We start from the raw sequence: 20441 nt of genomic DNA on the forward strand, positions 1-20441 counted from the left end.
ATGAGGCTCAGAGATAGTACACAATTTGTCTTTTTATCCACACATTCTACTTGCAAAGCCATATCTTATTGCCTGGGGAAAACACAGAGCTTTATGGGGAAAAAAATGGCCAATTTCATTCTCACTGCTAACATCACTACATCTTCTTTAAAAGGCAAGCTACTCATTATAATTACATGTCATGAATAATATATTTAGCACCAGACTAAGATTATGGCTAAGATAACTATATTTCATATTGGAAAAACCACATAAAGCTGTATTTTATTGTTGCTTATGCAGTGAATAAAGTGCCCTGTTTTACCTTTTTTCTTAGTTGAACTGCTTACGATTAAGAAAATGTGTAGGCTCATAGTTGGCGTAATTTTATCCTTGCTTAAAAGTTCAATGCGATTCAGCAAACGTATTGATTGCCTATTCTCCATGCAAGGTTTGGCCTTGCTAATGAGTAGACAAATCAAAGAGGTATAAGGCTCCAGCAGATTAAGAAGGGGAGACAGACGCGTATATTATTAACATAGAAAATGTCATGGTCAGTGCAGAAAGTGAGGTATAAACAAAAAAGAAAGAATTCAGTGAAGGGGCTCTGCAATTCATGAAATATTTCTCAACTCTGGAAGCACCCTTGAGTTTTCCTGTGTGTTTTCCTTTTCTTTCTTTTTATTATTTTGTTTTGGAAGGTCAACATCTATTAGTGGTTTTTAACATCACATTCCATTACTGTTTTGTAGTAGCTTTCATTTTAGATTGTCTCTTTTTGTTTCTACTGCTCTCAGGTAAACAGGTTATGTGTATTATATTATCCCACCCGAGTTAAATCCTGAGACCTAATTTTGTCCTTGGATGAGCACAACTGAAATTGCTATGGGTCTCAGTGAATTGGTGCTTTGAAGTAAATGTATGTTTCATCTGTAACCACATCTAAGGATAGGATCATCTTTAAAAAACAATACAAATATAAGCTTGCAAACATTTGTGACATTAAACCGGGTGCTGGTTGCAAAATCAGATAATGTATGTGAAATTACCTTGAAAAGGATGAAAAGTAGATGGAGGTAATATAACATTATCATTACTAAAGGGAAATGAGGGATCATGAACAAATGCTTCCACAGCTCACACTCATTTACCGATGGGTATTTCTCTTCGCTCAAACGAAACTCAAAGAGACCGGTCTTCAAATTACATAAAATTAAAGCCTAATAAGCCACACAGTGCATGTACAATGATCATAATTTACACTCTACCCTTACTGCATGTGATCCAACTGTATGTAACCCAACTTTTAGGATGAATAAACATTTCTATCCTTAACTGTAATCTGGTATTATGTGTGTGTGCGTGAGTATCTCTCTGCCTGTGTGTGTGTGTGTGTGTGTGTGTGTGTGTGTGGTGACCTACATCAGGATCTGGCTAGGTTTGGGGTCAGGGCGGCTCGATTAAAAAGACATTCACCAGGGGTGCCTGGGTGGCTCACTGGGTTGGGCCTCTGCCTTCGGCTCGGGTCATGATCCCGGCATCCTGGGATCGAGCCCCATATTGGGCTCCCTGCTCAGCGGGAGCCTGCTTCTCCCACTCCCCGTGCTTGTAGTCCCTCTCTCGCTGTCTCTCTCTCTCTCAAATAAATAAAAAAAATCTTAAAAAAAAAAAGACATTCACCAGATGATGCTGATGAAGTACTTGCTAAGTAATCTTCAACAGATTCACACTGCTAGTGAAAGGTAGCTCCTATCAAATAGTTTCTGATTCTGAAAGTTGTACTCCTGAATATCAACTACACTTATCAACTTCAATATGTGCAACTACAGAAAAAGTTCCTGAGACATTTAACTTCTCAGACAAGTTCATGTTTAACCCATTCGTTCCTTGTGTGAACAGTTTTGCATACAGCCACTGAGCACATACTGTCCCCAGAGAGTAAAGCAATATATACCCCACATTGAAGAGTCAGGCATGTCTACAGTTAGTCTACAGGACTAGAGCACATATGCTAATAGGAATATGAAAAGATTCTTAAACAAAAATAAAGTAAGAACACCTAAAAGTGGAGTCTTAGAGGAATGGGGGAGAAAGATCATTGGTCATTTAAACTGACCCTCAAGCAAGGAGGTCATTCCTGGCAGAGAAAACAGTATTTATAAAATAGCAGGAAAAGAGAGTGATTTATTTTGTTGTACCTGGACCACCAAAATATGGAGAGACTTTTTAAAATAAGTGTGAAAGGATAGTATAAACTTTATCCAAAATTAAATATTTTAAAGAAAATGAGCAATTACCATTGTTTATTACAATGAAATAATTTGTGAATTGTTTCACGGACACACAAGCAGGCCTTCAGGGGAACCTTTAACGGCTAGACATTGACAAGAAGCTTCACCCTCTGCAAGTGCAAAAGATATCACGGGGCAAAGAGCTGACTGTGTTTGCTCATCAAGACAGACAGCTTAGTCGTTAAGAATGTAGTCTTAGAGCCTGGGCGATGGCCAACCCAGGGGCCAACTTTATATGGTTTATAAAGAGTATTCTCACAGAACAGGAAAATTAAAATGACCAAGAAATCATCTAACAGTAAATCCATGTTTGGGGTTCCTTGATGTGTGTGTATGTGAGAGAGAGAGAGATTTAGAGGTGCAACACTTAACATAAAGAGCATATGCCTGTCCTAAAATACTGCTCCTTTTAGTGTACATCGGAGAAAACAGGCCTGCTACACGCGGGAACACCAGTGAGCAGGTACCCTTAAGCTCAGAAGTAGGGGAAGCTGCCCTTCAACAGGTGACACATGTGATTCAGCCATAATGGGACACGTGAAATGTACCTGGACAGCAACCCTACTTGTCATATAAATAGAGGCCGGGACGTATCAGCAAAAGGGAAACAGAAAGGAACAACAGTGGGAAATCTCAACAAAATGTGTCCCAGAGCCACTGGTGAGATGGGCCAGGCATGGAAAACCCAGCACACTAGATGCTCACTGAGTGCAGTGACATTTTATCTGAAGGAAAGAGCATTTAAAAATAAGCTGCCCTGAGTTCAAATTTGAGCTCTACCATTTACTATAACCTCTCTGGGAAGTTCACTAGATCTCTCTAAGGCATTAAAATAGGCAGATTTATTTTGAGGATATATAAAAACATAAATACCTTCTCAGACTTCATCATGGCATGAATGAAAATTATTCCCCATCATTTTTCACAACATTTACTGGGTACTGAATGGGCTTCCCAGGTAGATCAACACAAGGAAAGGAGATGCCTTTGATAGAGTATAAACATGCCACTGATGAAGTATGAATTAATGGACTGGTTTTTCAGTTCTATACGTTTATCTCATGTGAATTTACTTGGTAAAACAGTGACATTCGGAATGCTCTTACCTCTAGGGGCCTTTATCATCAAGTCCTACCTTCAGGGACCAAATGTCTGATGACCTCTAAAGTGCAAAAAATTTATCAAGGCAAATCCTCTTTAGCGCAGTTGAACTGACTGGCTGAATTCCCTACCAACTGCATCAAAGTTATGAAAAGGTGCAGTCCAAATAAAGACAAAACAAGGCTGCTGCTGATTTATCTGCAAAGTTACCCTGAAGACACATATACACTAAAAGTCTCTGGATTCTGAGCATAAAAAGCCTTTCCTAACAGCTGCCCAGCTAAAATCAGCTAAAAAAGTTCAAGACACGAGAAACATTTGCAAATCAAATCACATTCCTGGGACCTACTTGACTTTTTAAAATATTTAAAACCTGCAAATAAGCCAATTAAATGATAATTGTTATGTTTTGAAGGAACATTTCCTTTTGCTTTGATAAAACTCAGCTAGTTTTCTGTGTTCTCTTCAGAATATTTTATTCCTGAGGACAAACAGTTATCAGCTTTACATGCAAATTCATAATGTGTCAAGTCAGGCACTTCAATGATAACATTAAGTGTGTGAAGGACTTGAGATTTCTTGGAGGGAAAACATTAAAAATACGCCACCGCTTAAAAATACCTTATTGTGGGTCACCTGCGTGGCTCAGTCAGTCAACCGCCCTACTCTTGACGTTGGTGCAGGTCACGATCTCAGGGTCATGGGACTGAGCCCCTCCACTGGGCTCTGTGCTGGGCGTGGAGTCTGCTTGAGATTCTCTCCCTCCACCTCGCTTTGCCCCCCACCAAAACCACTTTACAATACAGACCCAGGAAAGGCCCTTCGACACTGTGAGCCCAGCCTTTCACTCCTCCTGTCCTTTTTCCTTACTACTTTGTCTTCCGAGAGCCCCATCCGCAGTCCGGCCTGCCTCCTGTCACTTTTCCTGTGTATCCCCACACACACACGCACACTAGCAAACACTAATGATCACAACTGCTCCTCGTTTCATAAAAAAGAACTTATGCAGTTGCTTTTTTTCTTTCTGTTAGCCTGAAAGGCTGATTTAAGATGCTGATCATTATGAAACAACTCCACTGGGATGTTTGTTGTTCTCTATAATGTTTCCAGTTCAAATCTGATTTAAAAAACCCTACTATTAAAAATTTGAAAAGAACTCTGCTGATCTAATAGGCTTTAATAATACACTACCTCACTTCTACCAGCTAGCTGTGTGAAGCAACCACCCCTCTCTGACTTATTAACAACCCAGAGGGAATTTACTTAACAATAGAATTAAAAGCACTCCTTTTTCCTGTGCTCTGTATCTGCTTAGAAAAAAAAAAAAAAAAAAAAAAAATTCAGAGTCCGTTGCCTTTGCCCTGGAAAGGTAACTGAGACAATCACCCTAATATTATATGATTCTGTGTATTTTCAACAGTTGAGAAAATAAATACTGAGAAATATTTCAAAAATGTAACTGAGACTTTCCAGTGAAGAACTCCCTCTACATAGAACTCCCGCGAGAGTCTGCTGTAAGACTCAGAGCAGCTGCAGACTAGCCTACTAGTTTCCTGCCTTGTCTGAGAGATGGGGTCACAAAACTCCCAGCATCTTGTAAACCAGGAAATGATCTGAAAATTATCTGAGAAGGAGGTGATCTACTCCAGCACCACATATAGCACAAATCCACCGTAAGTGGTGGAGGAGATTATGGGTGAGAGATGGAGCTGACGGTAGAAGATGCAGGATTTGGACTTGGCAGCCTACACAGTCCCCCTTTCTAGGTGAAGCAGAAAGCAAGAAGCAGTGATCAGCTCCCCTCAAACGTTATGGTCCAAAGTCAATCCTCTTGACATGTAGCTCTAGGAATGTTTTTGATAAGGTCAAGGGCTGGTCAGTTATTTAGAGAATTTTATTCATGGGCAAAGTTTTTTGATTTTTGGTTTTTTTTTTTTTTAATTTGAGTGTTCAAACTGATCATAACTAAAGCCACCTGCTGTCCCGTGAACATTACAGACACATCTGAGAACACAACAACCATTCTAGAGATGATGGGAGGTTAAAATATGGTTTGATTTACCTGAAAGAAGAATTGATAACAGGAATATTGAGGGATTCCAATAGAGACTGAGTGATATGCAGTGACAACAATTTGCAAACAGACCTTAGAGTCATTCCTTCTTATGGGTGGTAGGACTTGTTTTCTGAAGGTGGTCTCTCAAATTTTTTCTATTGTACCCCCTAAAAAAAAGCAGTAGCATCAGCTTTCTTTCTCTCTTTCTTCTTCCTTCCCTCCTTCCTCCTTTTTCCTCTCTCTCTCTTCCTTCCTTTCTTAGAGAGAGAGAGAGAGAGAGAGAGAGGATGTATGTACACACACAAGCTGGGGTGGGGCAGAGGGAGACTCTCAAGAGCACGGCTAAGCAAGGAGCACTATGCAGGGCTCGATCTCACGACCCAGAGATCATGCCCTGAGCCAAGATCAAGAGTCAGACTCTTAACCAACTAAGCCACCATGCAACCCTATTTTTAAATTATATTGTACTACATTATATTATATGAACATAAAAATAGAAATTATAAGCAAATAAAAGTTTAAATATTTTATTTCATTTCCCCAATTGATTCATCTTGCTTATCTCCTGGGGCACACACACACACCACTTATTAAAACACAAAACTAAAGGAGGAAAAAAAACCCAGATGAGCTGATAATAACACCTGGCCTGGCACTAATCATAAAGTCGTGCTATCCTCACTGCTGAACTGAGAAGGAAATTCCATGGTTTGTTCCACAGAATTCTATGCCCTTTCCCACAGAGTTCTGGAGAACTGTGGGTGGCTTTTAACTATGGCTGACACAGTCCGACTCTGCAGTTAATCAGGACACAGCCAACACTGGGGGCCTCGCACTGTGGGAGCCGAGACTCAGAACTGAACAGTGAAAGGTCTGAACTGGACAGGTGGTAACCTGAATTCTGATCCTACATCTGTCACCGACAACTTCCATGATTTCAGAAAGACATTTCTTCTGTGCAAGCCTGATTTCCTTACTGATTTACAGACAGTTTACTGGAAGGGTTCTAAGTTCCCCTCTCCATGTAAAATCTTCAGGAAGGCATTAACTGACAATTTTCATCACAGGTAATGACACAAATTTTCTCTTGACCATTTTCACTTCCATAATGAAGGGGTGAGAGATTTCAGTGAACTAAACCAAATCCCAAGGACTGAAGGCTTAATGAGGAATGTTTTAACTATTTGACTATTGTTTTCTGTTTAACTTCATTTTCACATAGTTGTGCTTAAATAAACTTCCTTCAGGTACCTCCTGTGCTAGGTATATCGCCACAGTCACGTGAGCAACAAATACAGAGGAAAGTAAGCAGCAAAACTCTAAGACTTGAAATGTGACCACAATTCAGTGGGGGTATGGACATTACTTAGAAACTCCCCAATTTTACTACAAATGATACTCAACAATATCATCATAATTAGAGTTCAAGATCTCCCACATCTTTCTGCTGAAATTTAGTTCTTTTCACATTACAAACAAAGGTCATATGAAAAAAACTGAACTTAGTGCTAATTCTGCTCTATTCTCCCTGACTCAGAACGCAAGCTGAAAATGTGAGGAAAATGACAGGACCCTCAGCTCTGCCCACGAGATGCTGAATTGCTCAGCATGTCCCGCTCGCCCGCACGGCTGTTTATTCCTTCCTGCTTCCCTTCCTTTCCGACTAGCAGAATGGGATACAGCTGCTAAACTTTATTTCTTCGTCTCACGTTTGCAGAGCAATGACCTTTAGATACTAAATGTTAAGCTCCGTGTTGGGAACAATAAGGCTTAATTTAATAATAGGGGAGTCAAGTAATTCATGCTGTGAAATCTAAAATATTATGATACAATTGAGATGATAGGCTTAATTTCTAGGAAAAATAAGTATTACAAAGAAAAATGTTACCCTCAGCTAAATAAATAATTTATTTCTATTTTAACTCGACTGCTTTGATCATAAGATTTCTTAAATCTCTGTTTCACTTTAAATGCTCAGATTAAAGCCTCTCAGTGCCATTCTTTTGTTCAATCATTTATTTTCTTTGGGGGCTCAAGAACTCCTGATGATTTTGTTTTCTCTATGATAGTGGATTCTTTTTTACTACCACGCTGGAAGCCAAAAGATTAATCCTCTCGAATCTGAACGTATCACCTAATTAGTAACTTACTAAAAATGAAATAAGTTAATTATGTGTAATTTCTTCATAAAGATCAAATGACAGGCAAATCACTTTCCTAAGGCTATCCTCTTCCTTTGTAGCATAAATGAGAAAAACAGAAATCAAATAAAGTTTTTACTGGCACTGATAGCACCACAATACAGTAATAGATTTCTAGGTTATTCTATTAGAAGCATCAGCTCAGCATGAGTCCTTGCTTGTTTGTCAGTATTTAAGAAAATATCCTATCCCAGAAAGAAATTGATAGATATACTCCGCAGCCAATTCACTAAATTACACAACGACTCTCAAGCTAATTAAATTCAACGACTGTTACGTACCTACTAAGGACAAGGTAGCATGAAATCCTGCCCCGCCACTTACTAATTCGGTGAGCCTTGACAAGTCCCTCAGACTCACCCAAGTTTTGATTTCCTTGTTTATAGAACAGGAATAACACCATGTGGTAACTTAGAGGAGTATTGTGAAGATGAAGTGAGAAAAAATGAGTATTTGGTATGAAAAACGCTGAAGAAATACGATTTTTTTATGATATAACACCCTTCATGAGGGAGGAGACACATGTAATCAGAGGACCTCTATGTGCATCTCTGCTTCACCAACACTACGCTGGATGCGCAACTGGCCCTTTCTAGTTTCTACACACACAGACACTGTCCCTGACGGCACTGTGTTCGAGTGGTTAGAGCTGCTGGAGAAGAGCTGATCGAGAGGAGCGTGACCTTCTGTCATTTCACTGGGCTCCTCAGTGTCCCTGTGCTATTCTTTTCCTCTAGAATTACCCCTGGATCTCCAAAGCATTCAGATCAATTCATTTCGAGTCTGATCTCCAAAGGGACCTAAGTAAACCCATCAAGATTTTTCAGAAGAAAAGACCAGTCATGTAACAGTTTTCATCTTCTACAGGAAGTATTTATAGTTATAAATAGCATTTTTTCTTCTTGCAAATAATTATTTTTTCTTATTAGAGATGATAGTAAGAGAACACAATGCACCTAGAAAAAAACAGTGAGTGGAGGAAGTGCAGGCAACGGATATACTACTTTCTTTTCCAAAAAGTTTCCCCCGTGAAGTAATGAAAGAGAGGGGCTGTTACCATCAAGGATGGGCAAGGTCAAAGGCCAACCTGGGGTTTATTTGGTGTTTGTAGATTTCTGGCATTAAGAAACCAGAATATATTAAAACTAGGAGGGAGCAGATAAACTAACTGCAGGAGATTATCTTCTATCACAGAAGGGAGTAGAGCAGAACTTTGCTTCGAGAGGACCAGAGTTAGGTCTATCATCCTTTCAGACAGAAGTGAGGATGGAGAGTAGGAGTAAAAGAGTAAAAATTTTAGGAAGGAGCCCGGTGTAGAGAATCTAGGCATAGGGCCCCTTTGAAGCTTTTCATAGTTCTGGCTTAAATAAAATGATTGAGTCTCTCTCAGATCCAAGGCTGCTTTGATGGGAAGGTATGTATGTGTGTATATATACACACATGTATGTATGTATGCATGTACGTATGTATATTATACATTATTCAGCCATAAAAAATGACATCTTGCGATTTGCAACAACATAGATGGAGCGAGGGAGAATTATGTTGAACAAAGTAAGTCAGAGAAAGACCTATGATCTCATTCATATGTAAAATTTCAGAAACAAAACAAGCAAAGCGTGGGGGGCAGAGAGACAAACTGAGAGACAGATGAAACTACAGAGAACAAACTGATGGTTACAGAGGGAAGGTGGTGGGAAGGCGGGTAAAACAGATGATCAGGGTTACGGAGTGCACTTTCCATGACCCAGATAAAATGAGATGAAATCAACTCATTTATTTATTTATTTATTAAAGATTTTATTTATTTATTTGACAGAGAGAGATGACAAGTAGGCAGAGAGGCAGGCAGAGGGAGAGGGAGAGAGAGGGAGAGAGAGAGAGAGGAGGAAGCAGGCTCCCCGCTGAGCAGAGAGCCCGATGTGAGGCTCGATCCCAGGACCCTGGGATCATGACCTGAGCCGAAGGCAGAGGCTTTAACTCACTGAGCCACCCAGGCGCCCTGAAATAAAATTATTTAAAAGAGTATTTTCCTCTTGCTACAAACCCCTTCACACAATTAATCAAAGTCTCCACCATGGGGCTGCTCTTAGAACACAACCTCAGCTTCCTCCTTCTTTCTGCTCCTCTTCCTACTTCCTAGATCCGTGTCCCAAAATGCGTACTGGGAAGCACTAGTACTTAAAGATGGTCCATTTTAAAAGGCCAAATAAATTTGGGAAACTGAGTCACTTGCACATTCACATATTAAATACTCAGAGGAATCCTGCAGCAAGAAAGCTGTATGTTTTTAAGCCAACGTTTCCCAAATCTATGTGTCTGTGAAAATGTGTTTGCAAAAAATCTACCCTCCAAAATGAAGTAGAAACCACTTTGATCATCATTGTCCTAGAATTATTTTTCTCTCTCTTTCAGCTATTTTCTGTGTTCTGCCCAGGAGGCCCTGCTAAAAGTTTTTGATTGCTGATTGGCAGTGCTGAACTTTTCCAGAGGTCAAGCAGGCATTTGCTGAGTGGTCTGCGGAGCACTCCATACTTTCAGGGGAATGGGGAAAGAAAGCAGAAGGGAGTTTTCTGTTCTGAAAACTTAGCCCAATTGGTTGCCATTATGGATATTTTCATCACAAAAAAAAAAAAAAAAAAGCAATTTACAGAACATTTTTCATTTCACCCTATTCTTGATACATTCAAATGGATTAATTTTCTTAAAATCTGGCCCCCAGAATAAGAATATCGTTTAACCAGTACAGAAGAAAATACGGCTCTCATTCTTCGTGGTCATGACTCTCTTCCATTAACGCAGCCTAAGATCATCTGAACATTACATCTGAGCAGCCTCGTTGCTCTGCAGACTAACATTTAGCTTAATGCTAATAACAATAATCCTTTCTTACTAGGATCTCCATACTAAGTATTGCCAAAGCCACATCACGGTAGACCCTAACAAGGAGGGGAGATCTGAGAAGAGTTCTTACAAGGCGTGTCCGTCTCATGAGAACAGCAAAGCCAGATGCTTGCTGGACAACATTCTGGGATACTGAGGCAGCTGATAAGAACACTTCTAAGTGGCGATTCACAGACCTGTACCCCCGGGGCTAATAATACATATGTTTATTAAAACTTTTTAAAAAATTTAAAAAAAAAAGAACACTTCTAAAGGACAGTGATCTTGGAAAAGTCTTGGAGAACGGATCAGTGCTTAATTCCCAGGGGAACCGAAATGCAGGAAGAGTAAAGACTGGAGTACATGCTGGCCAGTAGTCAAAGACGCGTTTCTATTTATCCGGATGAGTCCTCATACCATCCCTAGCCAAACTCTACAAATTCTGGGTTCTCTCTCCTCCTCTGGTGGCTTCGACGCCCTGGTGCCCTCTGGCTCTTTGCCAGCCATTCCACCTGCTTCTAATAAGTCTCTCATGCGGTTCTGTCTCCTGTGTCCGTTCCCCGAAGTCAAGGTTCCATCCTACTTGGGTACTGGTTCTCATTTCCAGATCAATCTACTCTCCACCCGCTCTCACTGGTTTGTCACTGTCACCACTGTAACGTTACGGCGGGGACTCCCACATTAGCCTTTCACCCAAGCGTTTATGAGACGTGTCTATAGGAATGTCTGAAAGAAATCTCTTATCTGATACATGTGAAATGTCATCTTTGCTTCCAAACTTAAACATCCTTCTCCTCGCCATCCTGATGGCTGTGCACAGTTTCACTGGCCATCCAAGCGAGTCACCCTGGTCACCATATCTGTCCCCACCCTGCACTCCTCGCCAGGCCCTCCCATTCAGTTTGCTACCAAAGTATATTGTGCCTCTCAACAAACAGATCTTCAGTCTCTTCTCAGTTCCTAGCGGTATGTGCAGTTGCTTAACTCACAGAATCTTACTTTTCTCAATTGTAAAAAAAAAAAAAAAATTAAGGCTGACCAGTTAGTGGTAGAACCAGAGCTCGAACATTGATTGTCAAAATTCTCTCCGAATTTTTTTTAAACAGTGTCATTCTGCTTGTAGCTCTTCCTCCCAGGTTTGTACCAGTTGCAAATTTGGTAAGTTTGGTTTGATTTTTATTGTTAGAGTCTTTGATTAAAAAATGATTTACAGGAAAGGGACAATAGTCATGGCTTATAGGGTTGCCTCTTAAGGCCCTCACTCAGTTGACTATTTCTACAGCACAAATGCACTTCTTCAAGCTACCTACAGGGCAGAAAAAGATGAATAGAGCTGTAAGGAAAGTTCTGAGGTAGTAACGAAAGAAAAATTTTCAGAGATACTAAGAATCACATGTCGAGACCAGGGTCCAGAAGTCAGAGAAGTTACACTAGAAGTTCTATGAGTGGGCAGTACAGACTCTGCCCTCCTCCGCGTCCTTCCCCTGGCAGGGGTGACTGCACCTTTCCACCCACGGCTGTGAGGCCAGCGTGCTGCCAATTCTACCCTATGTTACAAACACACTGCCAGCTGCTTGCGAAGTTTAATAGCTCTCCCCAAGAAAGAGTAGCTTCACAGATAACTTCTACCCTTATTCCATTAAAAAAAAAATGCCTTTTGTAACACTTATAGTTCACTTGCCTTCATCTCAACCTACTCAGATTCACTGTTATCTCTGGTCAGGGCAGAGGATTTCATATACGTACCTCTGTCTATGACAAGTCATCAGAGAACTTATTTTTTCTCAGCCCCGTTTTATTCTGTTTTATTTTTCTTCCCAGTTTCAAGGTGGGGAGAGATCAAAATCAGGGGACTTCATAAAGGCAGGACATTCTCCTTTTCTCTTGGTCTTTGTCTATTTAATTTGGGGTCAAAATTGCATACTAAAGGAAGAGCTAGTGAACTTAATTAGGGTTTTGTGTTCAAATCCTGATTGTGCTAGAACAGATTTTGCCAAAGGCCTTGTTAAATCAAGTTCAAGTTACAGCATCTATTGGGCTCTCTGCCATGTTTGCCCCAAGATGACTGAGGGACATGGTGCACTCCTGCAGGCTGGCTTTATTTCAGTAGCAGTTTTCCAATGGTGTGTGCATGCGTGAGGATGGACACTTTTCCTCTAGTGACTATCACTTACCAATGAATATCCTTTGATCTTTCAAACCTATCCCTCCTATTAAAAAAAGAAAAAAAAAATTCTCCTGGAGTGATTTAGTCTTAGTAAGACACTTGATTGCTTTAGTAATTATTAAGTATTGATAAAGGAGTTTAATCATCAATTTTATAATTTTTACAGTGATTAAAAGGCTTATGCAGATCTGGGGTATCTGGAATCTGCTCTCTCACTTTATTAATGGCCAATAATGGTAGCCATCACTATACACATATTATACACATATTATACACACATTATAAATGGTAGCCTGTCATTTTACATTTGTGTCTGAGAGACCCCCATTGTAGCTGAAGACTTGGAGCAACTGGGTATTTTCACTGAGGCTGAGTGGTCTGGAGACTCAAAAAATGAGGCTAGCCCCAACTCTCAACTACATTAGTTGCTGAATTTGTAGAATGCATGATTTTGCTTTAAACGATGCATTAAAAGTTATATCACTGATCTGTATCCTATACTCAGAGCCACTTTCAGGCAACAAGAGGCTCTTCTTTTCTTCACCTATTTTATTTCTTTTTTATTTTCTTTTAAGATTTTATTTACTTGAGAGAGAGAGAGAGAGAGAGAATGAGCAGAAGATAGGCAGAGGGACAGGGACAGCAGACTAACCACTGAGACTCCCCACTGAGTAGGGAGCTCAACCCCAGGACCCTGAGATCATGATCCAAGCCGAAGTCTGATGCTCAACCAAATGAGCCACTCAGGTACCCCTCTTCACCTATTTTAGATTCCGGTGTCCTTTCTCTGATACTTGTTTTTCCTTTTTCCAGTATGAAATCCGTTTTCTTTGGAAAAGAACACTGCCAGAACAAATGAGTGGAGTAGCCCACCCTGCTTCTTTCCTCTTGTTTGTTAAAATGCACCACATTCTCATCCGGACCCATCCTCTTTGGTTTTGTCCCAATATATTTACATTTTCCCCCAAAACTGTAGGTATTTTTCATAAGCTCCAGCTTATTTAAGCCTACTAGACTGTCTGCTATTTTTCTAACAGTTCCTTCTCTTGAGCTCCTTCTCTTTCTGAACAACTCATTCTGGCTACTGTTGATGGATGATAAAGTCTTCATGTGTCAACTTTTTAGGAAAGCATTTGAATTTTCACAACCGTTTTCAATCCCCTAACCTGAATTTCAAGTATTCTTGCAGAGACAATAAGGAAAGAACTTTAGAGGAAGAGAGTATTTCCTAAAGTTCCACTAAACACAGAACAAATACACACTTCTTTATACATACGTATCTCATTCCTATATATGATGAGAAAAGTTAATAAAAAAAGTGCAATGCACATTTATCTTTGAAGACTTCAGATGGCTATGAAGTGAAGGTAGGAGAAGCTTCTCCATGCCTTCGGAGACTTAAAATACAGCTAACCTGACTCTTTCAGCCCTTTTATTCTGATCTGATCTATTCAATTTGATTAAATTTTAATGTAAGAATGTTCTGCGAAGCATTTAAAGCAATGATTATAATTTAACCTGGGAAATAATTAAGAAAATGCTAACTAAATGCAGGCATTCTAATGAACAATATATTATGTTGGTTAGAAGGTTAGTGTGCACAGCGTCAGACAAACCTAGATTCAAGTCCTCGCTCTGACTGTTAAGAGCCGATGGCCCTCAGGCAAATCACACAACTGGAGGCTTAATTTCTACCTTTATTAGATGGGCATAAGGATCATAGTCCCCTGATACAGGGCCATCATGAGGATTAATGAGATAAATTAAGGAAAATGCTAACAATAGTTCCTAGAACATAGTAAAAAGCCAGTGAATGTTACTATTCAGAGTGCTTATTTTTTCAAGTAGAAAAACATGGCAAGACACTTCAAGTCAGCTTTGGAGTTTTAGGATTCCTGAAGGTTTCCACAGCTTATCTAAAAAAGGAAAATTAGCAATTATTTCCATAGAAAGTGTAAAATGCATTGGTCTGTTTCTTCATTCATTCATGTTTTCTTATATTTTACTCATACATTGTCCCGTTCAACATGTATTAAACACTTATTATGTTAAAAGTTAAAAACAGCGGTAAACATCTTCCCGTCCCCAAAGAACTTACTGTCTAGTCTAGTTGTGTCATTGCAGAAGAGGAGAGAGGCTAAGTGTAAAAGCCAAGTGTAGGAGGACATCTACTTCACATTTCATCTCACCATTAACAAAATCAATCACTTCATTCCCATTTGGATAGCTTTTATAAAAAAAAAAAAAAAAAAAAAAAAAAAAAAAAAAAAAAAGAAAGGAAGGAAGGAAGTAAAAAGGAAGAAAAAGAAAAAAAAAAACCAGAACAAGCTTGGTCAGGATGTGGTGGAACTGGAACTCTTATGCATTTTTGATAAGAATGTAAAGTGGTGTAGTCATGGTGAAAACAATACAGAAGTTGCTCAAAAAATTAAAACAGAATTACCATGTGATCTAACCATAAAAGAATGGACTCAAATAGATCATTTGTACACTGTACATGCATTACTCACAAGAAGTGAAAACAACCCAAACTCCATTTCCATTGATGGATGAATGGAGAAGCAAATGGATCACACACACACACACACACACACACGCATGCACGCACACACACACACACACACACAAACACAGGAACAGTATTCAGCTATAAATAGAAATGAAAATCTGATACATGCTACAACATGGATGAAACTTGAAAACAATATGCTCAAGAGTGAAATAAACTAAACACAAAAGAACAAGTATCATCTGCTTCCATTTACACGAGGGCCCTAGAATTGGTAAATTCAGAGACAGCAAAATCGTGGTTACTAGAGGGGGGAAGGGGAATGGAAGTCCTTGTTTAAAGGAGGCTAAGAGTTACAAGGTTTCAGTTTGGGGACAGGAAAGGTTCTGCACAGGGATCACAGTGATGGTCAGCCAGCCACAAAGTGAGGATACTTCATGCCACTAAACTATACAATTAAAAATGGTTAAAATAGTAAATTTTGTTACATGCATTTTGCCACACAAAAATGGCACATTCTGTGAATTCAACACTGAATATAGCTGGAAATTGTGACTAATTTTTGTAGGTAGAAGTTGTGACTAGCAGACTTTTCTTACTATAACATGGGGAATTTTAGCTGCTACCTGACTGGCTGAAAAACAAATCAGTATTTAGACAGCACTGTCAAACAAGGGCTATGTTTGCTTGTTAAGTTCTTTGTAAGTGGGGCAAAACATCTGCATCCCCTCCCTAATTCTTGAACTCTCCTCCCTGAGATACAGTATTCTCTTGCCTTAGCAGAGGAGTAGAAACTGGGGTGGTGAGGAGACATAATGCATGGATTTCACCCACTGGCCTAAATCCAACTGCCTGTCTGGTTTGATGATGTATATGATATTCAGAAATATCAAATCAACATTTCATACCATAGTCAATAAGTTATGTTTAGTTATTTTTAAGTATCCTAATTTCACTTCTCTAAAACCATTTGAAATCTGATGTTCTAAAAATCTGGAGGTTGCTTGCCCACTAATGTGCCATTATCTACAGCCACAGACAGAATTTTAACAACCCATTTTCCCTATGTGATATTTGCATTATTTCAAACAGGACAATACTGAAGTGTATCTCTATTGAGCCAATTAGGTTTTTAGTAACAAGAAATTACTAAGTATTTAAAAAATAGCTAATTGTTCAATATGGGGGGTAGTTTAAAGATTTTTTTTTTGAAAAACAAATGATACATCAGAAAAATGCACCTTTCTAAGGGACAATATAACATTCAGACATTAAAAAAAGTAAGTTTTAGAAAGATTTAGTGAAATTCACATAAGGAAAAAGTAGAGATATTTATTAAGGAGAAATGCAAGTGTTGTAGAATACAGCTTTAACCTTTAGAGCTGATGTCTAAGGAAAGATTATGCCTTCCTACAGATTACACTTTAATACCACAGTAAAAGATAAAAATATAAGGTACAGCACAGTATATGTTACACTTTTTAAATAAGAAGAATACCAAAAAAAGGTTTAAAATGTATATATAGTTGCCTCCTAGCATAAAATGACATAGAATTCTAAGAGAACAAATTTTTAATGACATGGTTAATCACCCTTAGTAATTCATTGAGCAGATGTATAATGGGAACCTTCTGCACATGTAAAGTATCTTCGTAAGCTGGGAGGAGCAAAATCAAGGCTGTTTCCTGCTCTCTTGGAGCTAAAATCTAGCTGTCCATCGGATACACTTACTTCTTCTTGAGGTATAGACAGTTTCCTAAATCCAAAGGTATGTTTTCCTAGTCTCTTAGTTTCCATTTCTCTAGACAAAACATCCATGGTCAAATTTCTACCATCCATTAACTAACAAATGTACAATCATTTACTTTCTGAGTTAAAGAAAAAAGTTCATAGATAATAACCAACATTAATGTCAATAACTTCTAATGTTTTGAGGAATGGTCAAATAACTCTCCCTTAATTTAAGAGAAAGGAATTTACTGCATTAGGCTTTTTATGGGGAATAGAAATATGATTGTGGATGACAGAGATATAAATACATGATTAGAGGATGTTCTATTGCTTTTTAAAAGCTATTTAATTTTACTACTCTAAATAATTTGCTATAATAAGCTTCAGGCTAGGATAATGGATAATTGAAAACTTGGAAAAGAAATGAATCCACTTAAATGTATTTCCCAAACTCACGATCTTTAGATTAAACAACCATTCATTCACAGATTTTCAAAATTTGCCCAAGGAGTGAATAATAATATTGGACATCACTTTATTAAATAAAATTGGGGGCACAGACTATAATCAAATTCAAAGATAATATCAAGCATTTAATATTAAACAGAAGAGTTGTTATAGAGACTACTAATTACCCTCCAATTATTAATTTTCCCCTCTTGCATAGATATAGACATTTAACTGGCACTTGGCTATTCAATCTCCCCCCATGACCATGTAAGTTTCAGCCCCTGATGAGTTTCATACATAATGTGGACTTCAGAAAGTGGCCTTAAAGGAAAGAGCCCAGACCCTCGCATTCTTTACTTCTGCCTGAACATTGCATATAATACCTGGAGCTTAACCTGTCCTTTGAAACCACAAGGTGAATACTAACTCTTTTGAATGGTAAAGGCAAAAGACAGAAGAAGCCTGGCTTCCTGACTCTGGAGCTCTGCAACAGCCTTCAGAGTTTACCTTCAATCTTTTATGGAAAAGAAATACATCTCTAGCTTGTTAATCACAGTCTCTGCCACTCAGAGCTGAACCTAATCCAAACTAATACAACATTTGGTACTATATTTAAAAATAGGGTACTATGCATTACAGAACATGTTTATGGAATTGTCTTTAGTAGACACCAGGCCCTGAAGCCTGGGCTAATACAGGCTTGGAAAGCTGGAGCCTTTGGTATTTGCAGTAAAATATTTGGTCATACTGTCAACTGCTATTCCTGGGAAGGCAAACCAGACGCCAACTGGGACTTTTAAAATTAGAAGAAATATTAGGGAGTGCTCAAATGCTGATGTGCTTTGGCTCCTTCTTGCTGTGTTCAGCAGTCTTCAAGAGAGAGACAAACTTGGTCTAGGACCAGCCAGCCTGTAGGCTAAGATAAAAATAAAACCACTTTAAAATGGCAGGTGCTCTCTGCTTTCTGAACTGAAGGAGAACCCCCAATTTATGAGCTAGAAAAGATTAAAAAAAAAAAAAAGAAGAAAGAAAGAAACCTATATCCTAAAGTACAGTAACTATTAAGCCATAGCTGCCAAGAGGTATCCTTGGAAGGGAGTAACACTCTGGTCCAAAATGTCTTTTATTACCTTCAAGTATTAAGCTGGAAAAAAAATTAAAAAAAAAAAAAAAGAGTTGCAAGAAATAGGCTTCTTATCAATTAAGACTTGGTATATAGATTTAGTCTGTACTTGATGAAAATACATGATTTCTAGCAGAATTCTGCCATGGATAATAATAAATGAAAATAAAACAACAACAACAACAAAAGAGCTGTCTACCAGACAGTGGGCAACAGCTCTATGGCAATAATCAGACTTAGGCTGTTGTCCTCCAATCAAGGGTTATTCCTTCTCAAGGCCTCAAGGTATAAATGAGGCATGAAGTTGAAAGCCCACAGGAGAGGAAGAGATGAGGGGAGGTCAGCAAATTCTCTTGGAGAGAGATCAGAGTGGCACAGCTCCACTGGGAAAGGGGCAGGAAACAGAGCTAAGTAGAAAGATGGAGTCACCAGGCTTAAAGCTACATCAAGAAAAGAAATTTAGATGTGGTTCCTTGCCCAGCGAACCACCTTAAAGGAAACAGATTAGAAGACTACAGTATTTCTGAGGAATTGTGTTGCCAAGGAAACCACAAGCATGACCCGCAACAATCTGCGTCCGTTCGAGGAGTAAAGCAGTCTCTAGGCATCCACGTCTGTATCAACAGGATGTCCACTATGAAAGCACGCAGCCAGGGAGGAAGGTCTCTTCAGAGATGGCGGGGGAGAACCACGGACAAGGAGGCTCTCTCCGAGGGTGAACCCTAGGGGCACGGAGGGCATTAGGAAAGAGGTCGCTTGCTCTTCCTGACTAACAAGATTTAAAAAGTACTACAGACCAGAAAAGGCTATGTTTCTTATACTTTTATCTTTCACAGAAGAAATGTATATTTGAGTTATTGGTCTTCAATCTATACTTCATTCAACCAGAAGGAACCAAATCTCGACCAGATGTAGAGGGCTACATAACATCCAGAGATGTAGATCTGAGCTGGATATAATAACTAATGAAATTTTGGATTGGTCTCACTCAAAGAAACATACAATGTTCTATGTATGGGAAGAAGGGTGAACATGGCTATTTCTGTATACTAACAGTGGTAAACACTGCCAGCTTTTCCTCACTGTCTGTTTTCAAAAACTGTGATTGACTAAAACTTCTGAAAGTCTTCATGCAATAAGAAGCTTTCTTTTTTTAAACGTATCTGACACAGCACATTTGTGGACATCCTATTCCAGAAAGCAAAATGTGTCTAACACAGAGCAACAAACTTTTGTCAAATTAAAAAAAAAATGGTGGCAACTTTAAAAATGATATAATATAAAATTAAACACAGGTGTTATGTTAAAAGACTGTTTAGTTTGTTCATTTGTACTTTTAAAAATAAATCCTGACAAAGTTTATTATCTCTCTCCCATTACCTCACCGTGATGATTCTTATTTTGTTCTTGGGTCATTTACCTCAGCTCACATCTCTTCCATGCTACCTGTGAAAGTTCTTCCTTCTGAAATTCAGTTATGCTTTCAAACTTTATTTTTATAAAGAAGTCCCACTAAGACCTACTTTGTTTTTCCTGTTATTTTCTCTTTACTACCTTATAAGAGCATTTTCTTTAACCCTCAAGATTGTTTCTATCTAGATAAAAAAAATTGTTTCTTTTCTGATTTTTGCTTTTGTACTTCTCAACTTGATCTTAGCCAAATGGCTGAGAAGTGATGCTTTTGTATTTCTAACTTTCCACTAATCACATTAGCCTCACATCACTACCCAGTGTTTTATCATTTTCTAATGATAAAACATTTCTTATTCTCTTTCTAATCTTTGTCTTCCTTTATAGAATTTAAGATTTTCATTATTTGGACACAAGAAGTACTTCTTTTTCCTCCTGCATTCTGATCCGAATCATTACTTAAATTAGTGTTTCTTTAAATATGGAGCGAAAATTACAGGCTTGAGATCACTCAAGAGAGGGTGTGGGAGGTCAATAAAA

General features: G+C 38.7%; 1 protein-coding gene across 1 annotated transcript in view; it reads right to left on the reverse strand.

The window, feature by feature from the left end:
• CNTNAP2 (contactin associated protein 2) overlaps window positions 1–20441 on the reverse strand; it is a 1946973-nt gene that overhangs the window by 873479 nt on the left and 1053053 nt on the right. The gene's annotated exons all lie outside the window — the stretch shown is intronic.

This window comes from Mustela nigripes, chromosome 4 (assembly GCF_022355385.1).
Source record: "Mustela nigripes isolate SB6536 chromosome 4, MUSNIG.SB6536, whole genome shotgun sequence".
NCBI lineage: Eukaryota > Metazoa > Chordata > Mammalia > Carnivora > Mustelidae > Mustela > Mustela nigripes.